Source organism: Coregonus clupeaformis, chromosome 30 (assembly GCF_020615455.1).
Source record: "Coregonus clupeaformis isolate EN_2021a chromosome 30, ASM2061545v1, whole genome shotgun sequence".
In the NCBI taxonomy this organism is placed as follows: domain Eukaryota; kingdom Metazoa; phylum Chordata; class Actinopteri; order Salmoniformes; family Salmonidae; genus Coregonus; species Coregonus clupeaformis.
The window spans coordinates 35,630,359-35,636,358 of NC_059221.1; the positions used below are offsets into that span (position 1 = coordinate 35,630,359).

The window sequence follows — 6,000 nt, forward strand, 5'->3', positions numbered from 1 at the left end:
TGGGTGCTAGTATTTGTCCTATTTCACACATGTAGAAGTCTGCACTATACGAATTGGAAATGTGTTTTTTGCATATCCCAACGCACTCTAATAGATCCTCAGAGAGTGTGGCCAAGGTCAGGGTCAGCCATTATCAACGGCAACCCTGGAGCATTTAGAGTTAAGTGCACATCGACAGATTTTTCCAAGTGGTTGGCTCTGGGATTTGAACTAGCAACCTTTCAGTTACTGGCCCAACACTCTAACTGCTAGGCTACCTGCCACCCCAAGTAGTAGTAGTAGTAGTAGTAGTAGTAGTAGTAGTAGTAGTAGTAGTAGTAGTAGTAGTAGTAGTAGTAGTAGTAGTAGTAGTAGTAGTAGTAGTAGTAGTAGTAGTAGTAGTAGTAGTAGTAGTAGAAGTAGAAGTAGAAGTAGTAGTAGTAGTAGTAGTAGTAGTAGTAGTAGTAGTAGTAGTAGTAGTAGTACAATTAGTAGCAGTAGTAGCAGCAGTAGTAGAAGTAGCAGTAGCAGTAGTAGTAGTAGTAGTAGTAGTAGTAGTAGAAGTAGAAGTAGAAGTAGTAGTAGTAGTAGTAGTAGTAGTAGTAGCAGCAGCAGCAGTAGACGACCATGGCCGTGACCTCACCGAGGTTGTCTCAGGAGGGATATGCAAAAAACACATTTCCAATTCACACATGCGTATAATACCCACTTCTACATGTGGTAAATAGGACAAATATATGCACCCACCTAATTATTATTATTACAAGTAGTAGTAGTAAAACAATCTGTGATTTATTTGACCAAAGAACTACTCCGTAAATATTGCAGAGCAGGTTAGATTGAATTGAGGAGCGATGGGGTTTGGCTGTGCAGGGTGATGAGCCTATCAGAGACACAATAAATACAGTAAAGTGTTTTCATGGGAAACTCCCATCGGCTATGTCAGCTCATACCAGCTCAGGGTTCATACCTGGGATAGTGAAGGGAGCAAGACTATCACGTTGCATTTCGCAAAGAGAAACTTCTCATAGCCAAACAAGATGGTCTAAAAATTGAGCTGACTTGTTGTGCACTGCACAAGCCTTATGAAGGTCTGTGAGGACGAACTGTTCACATATCAATGCATTGTAAATCGTTAGTATTTCATATTGGAGCTGTTCAACAAGGCTCACACATCTTGTCAAAATATGTGATAAAGAAAGCAGTACTTGCGACATGAAATCTATTTCCATCGACGATGCTGTGTGTGTGGGAGGCATCGGTTGTACCCTACAGAGTCTACACTTAGTGAACAAAACATTAAGAACACCTTCCTAATATTGAGTTCCACACTAACAAACACAGGTTAATGGACTTACTGTAAATACAGGTTAATTGCTACAAGGGATTTGCCTCAAATACACAGAGAAAAAAAGTATATGTGTAATATGAAAACCCCTGTGACAAAAAATAATGCATGACTGAACATAACTGACTGTGACCATTAATGTTCTGTTGTAATGTCAACAGGGTCGAACCGTTATATTTTAATACAAGTCAACAGTCTGGACATAATGAGGGATAGAACAATAAAATATGATTGATTATAAACTGGGTGGTTCGAGCCCTGAGTGCTGATTGGCTGACAGCTGTGGTATATCAGACTGTATACTATGGGTATGACAAAACATTTATTTTTACTGCTCTAATGACATTGGTAACCAGTTTATAACAATAAGGCACCTCTGGGGTTTGTGGTATATGGCCAATATACCATGGCTAAGGGCTGTATCCAGGCACTCCGTGTTGCGTCGTGCATAAGAACAGCCCTTAGCTGTGGTATATTGGCCATATACCACACCCCCTCGTGCATTACTGCTTAAATAGAATATTTGAATAAACTCTGTATGACTCAGTTTAGCTTGTATCGCTTTCACCTAATAAGCCTGCATCCTTAAAAACGAATCCCATCAAGACCTCCACATCCTTCTCCTCCTTTTCTGAAACACTATTAAAGAGATTCTCTGGAAGAAAACAGTCTATTTCAAACTAGGGATTTCATGGCTTATTGAGGTAAAACAGTAATTATTCTCAAAGATTATGCATGTATGAACTACACATTGACTCATCCAGCCCAAAGCGGGAGGTTTAAAAAATACTTTCTTAGTCGCCAAAGTACCGGAGCATGTCTTTAACCAGTCACCATACAGATGGCCATGGTCTGCAGCTTAGGATAATTAAGCAGAGCTACTGTCTACTGTACTGTATAGCATTACAGAGACCTTGATGACTCCATTCTCATTGACTAGAACAGTGCTTTTTCTCCCTGACGGTGCAGGCAGGGCCTGGTTGTAAATGAGGAAGGGTATTAGCAATTCCCAGCCTTTTGGAGAAGCATGTGTCAGGCCTAGAGTCAGTTATTTATGAGTCCTCTCAGCCCTCAGCCCTTCCTCTGCTGCTGCTGCAGAGATGCTGCTTGGGTTTCATTATTGAAGAGGCCCTTCCACTCCTTATTAGATCTTTGATTCTTGGAGTGCATTAAGGAATTACATTCAGACTGAGAGCGTCAGTCATGCCTGATGGTCTCTCTCCCTGTCTCTGAGTGAGTCTCCATCTTTCTCTCTTTCAGAAACAGATAGACAGAAAGACAGGCACGGAAAACGTTATCCTTCTCTCAGTCGCTCTCTCTCCCACTCACAAACAAACAAACGCACGCACGCATGCACGTACATAGACACACACACACACACACACAGTTCTGTCCTTTATTGATCCTCACTATCTGCCAGGGAGAGTCTGGCTCACGTATCTCTATGGGTGTATTCTATCCCATCCTCATATTCCCTCAATGAACAAACAATCCTCCCTGAGAGAGAATGATTTAAATCAGGAGCTAATACTGTGATTCTCTGTGTAGGAACACTATATAAGCATGGATTAATGCCAGGACACTCTCGAAAATTAGAATCTAAACCTCAAGAGATCTCCTGGTAGAATTAGATCATGTTAAAAACTCAGCTTGAAGAAAGATGAGATAAGATAGATAAAGAAAGGTAATGCAGATGACTGATATAGGATCATTGATATGCATGACTTATGTCTCTCGTCATATAGGTTTCCAGCAGTGTAGGATTGACCAGGCTGAAAACAGACACAAAAACAGAATACAGGAAGCTCTGTTCATCTCCAATTGCACCAGGGAGTGTTGGTTTGTACCAAGCTTTCTCTAATCAGACGATCCATATGTGGATGTTATTTCATTGACCTTATTGTCCTGGAAAGTCCATGGCGATTGACCCACTGAAATCCAATGGTGCCTTTTGTGCTACGATTGGTCTAACTTATTACGTCCTTGATAAATCTGGTAAACACACACAGAATGTAATAGAAAAATAAACCATCAACATTTTAGAGGACTTTGAACAGTATTAAATATCCTGTTTGTGTGCGGCTTCAGTAGGAGATCCAAACCTCAAATGCCAACGTCAAGCTGATTTTTGATAGTGGTAGCAGCATTGCAGCATTTTGACCAGGTCAGATTATAAATGTAAGTGAATGCTCAAATATCACTAAAACATTTTCCAATCTGACTAGGGATTTTGTACATGCCTGACTGTGACTGTTCACTGTAAAGCTTCTGCTGAATTACAATTCTCCTAAATAGAAAAAGGTTGAAGGAGATTGAGAAACAGTGAGCCTACAGTGCAATGAAACAAATGATGGTTGACACACACACACACAATATAACAATACAGTCCTGTGTATTTCAGAGAATCAGAATTGCTGATTAAAATAAATACTTGAATACTCTGTATAAAACAATTGCATGAGCCAAATTCTAAGTATTTTTTGAAGCTTGTTCTGTACACAATAACCCTGTTTGTCACCTCAAGTTTGATCTAGTTAGGCTATACAAAAAACATGAGCTCTTTACTTATCACCAAGCTGTGTGACCAATGGCAGCATAAGATAAAAAAAGATATACTGAACCAAAATATAAACGCAACATGAAACAATTTCAATGATTTTACTGAGTTCCAGTTCATATAAGGAAATCAGTCAATTGAAATAAATCCCCAGCACAAGGTGCACCTGTGTAATGATCATGCTGTTTAATCAGCTTCTTTATATGCCACACCTGTCAGATGGATGGATTATCTTGGCAAAGGAGAAAAGCTCACTAACAGGGATGTAAACAAATTTGTCCACTAAATTTGAGAGAAAAAATAATTTTGTGCATATGTAAAATTTCTGGGATCTTTTATTTCACCTCATGAAACATGGGACCAACACTTTACATGTTGCGTTTATATTTTTGTTCAGTATATAAATACATATGTGCCAAAATGAAATTATGATAGTGGAATCTGAAGTAGAATTTTTCTCGGCATACTTCACTAGACATTTGGGTCAACTCATTATTCTTTCAGTCCAGCCAGAGACCAATGCAATTAGGCATCCCAGTGAATGATGCGCCCGTCACACGCACGCACGCACAAGCACACGCACACATACACCCCCCCCCCACACACACACACATACACAGCACCGAGCACGCGCCCACACCGCCATCCTTGTTGTATTGAGTGGGATCTTTGTGCAGCTAGAATTGGCCTAGGCAGCTGGGTCGTCTTTTATTATCATAAAGACGTCTATTAACAAGGGGCCAATTGTCTCCTCAATCCCAATAAACTAGCCAACTGTTGTTCATTGAACACATCTGTCTTGATTGCACCATATGTCGTGGAGTTCAGCCCAAAAGCAGTGTCTTTATATTGCAACAACCATTTCAGGTTTCTTTGAATACTGTGTGTATGCAAAACATTTGATATTAGAAACAATAAAAAATGTGTATTTTAATGTCTAAAAATGCATAAACCACATTTAGGCTAGCTAGACTATAAAAAATAAAATTAAAAAAGGATAATCAATGTCAGGAAAAATACCATGATATTCAGACAAAGAAAGGTGTGCGGTCATTCAGTCATAAACAATGTATTTTATTTGTTATTTGGTAATAATAGGCATACGCTACATGAATGGTCCAATCTACACATCAAGGGAGTTTTCTATCACTAATTGAAATAGTTCAGCATTTGAGAATAGGAAGACACAGCAAGACATTACAGAAGAGGTGTTAGAAGTTGAAGAAATCACTGCACATTCACCAGAAAAATAACAAGTGACCGCTTGAATCAATAACACAAAAATCGTATCTTACCTGTGTACAAGCAGGGTCGTCAAGATTTCCTCTAAAGTATCCCCATGAATCTTTAAAAAACGGGTTTTGCATCCACATTAGATTCCACAGTGTGCTGATACGGATTCTCCTTCCTGTATCACTCTGAAATAATAAAACGGGACTGAGTACAAGGCGCCTGTGCGTGGAGACCGGGACTGCTCGATGGAGCGTGATGCATGCGGCTCAAAACGAATGACGGACTACACTTTCGGACCGCTATGCTTACCAAGGTGAAGGTTTCAGTGTACTCTGGGTAAAAGACTCTGCCCAACTATCTAACCACTCCTGACTCCACTGGCGATCTGTCCCCCGGGCTATGTGATGGCTATCCCATGGGATCCCTGCATAAATTCGGCGACATCTCATGCTTCCCGCTGTGTGTCGCATGACCAATCGGTCATTTCGATTGATGGGGACCCTATTTTTCTCGCATGTTGAATAGGATGACTTTTAAAATGTGTTTGGTCATAAATGACAATAACTGTCGCCTTCGAATAGCTTCATTTAGCTCCTGGGAAATATAGATTCATACTGTATGTTCAGGCCGTGGGAATTGGGACCAGTGCCCATCAGTTCACAAGACTTACTTGATGGCTTGTATTCTGTTCAGGTAAAAGAGCGTTGGCGAAGTTGAAAAGAGTAAAAGGGTTGTTTAATGCCCACCCGTGGAGGTATGTTCTGTGCGGTCCAGAATTATGACTGGGCTATCCTACAACTTGCTCTCATATACTGCCATCTAGTGAATATCTCAGCTATTGTTTAGAAACATGTCTACAAATTACACGAACTTTTTCTTCTGC

General features: G+C 40.2%; 1 protein-coding gene across 3 annotated transcripts in view; it reads right to left on the bottom strand.

Moving 5' to 3' along the window:
* Positions 1 to 5,546, bottom strand: part of LOC121545335 (poly(rC)-binding protein 4) — a 60,822-nt gene extending 55,276 nt beyond the window's left edge. For 2 of the 3 annotated variants that reach the window (XM_041855769.2, XM_041855771.2), the window contains exon 1: positions 5,180 to 5,546. The gene's annotated coding sequence lies outside the window, so the exon portion shown is untranslated. The remainder of the gene's footprint in view (positions 1 to 5,179) is intronic. The other variant, XM_041855772.2, reaches the window with a different exon arrangement.
* Between the last annotated feature and the right edge of the window lie 454 nt (positions 5,547 to 6,000).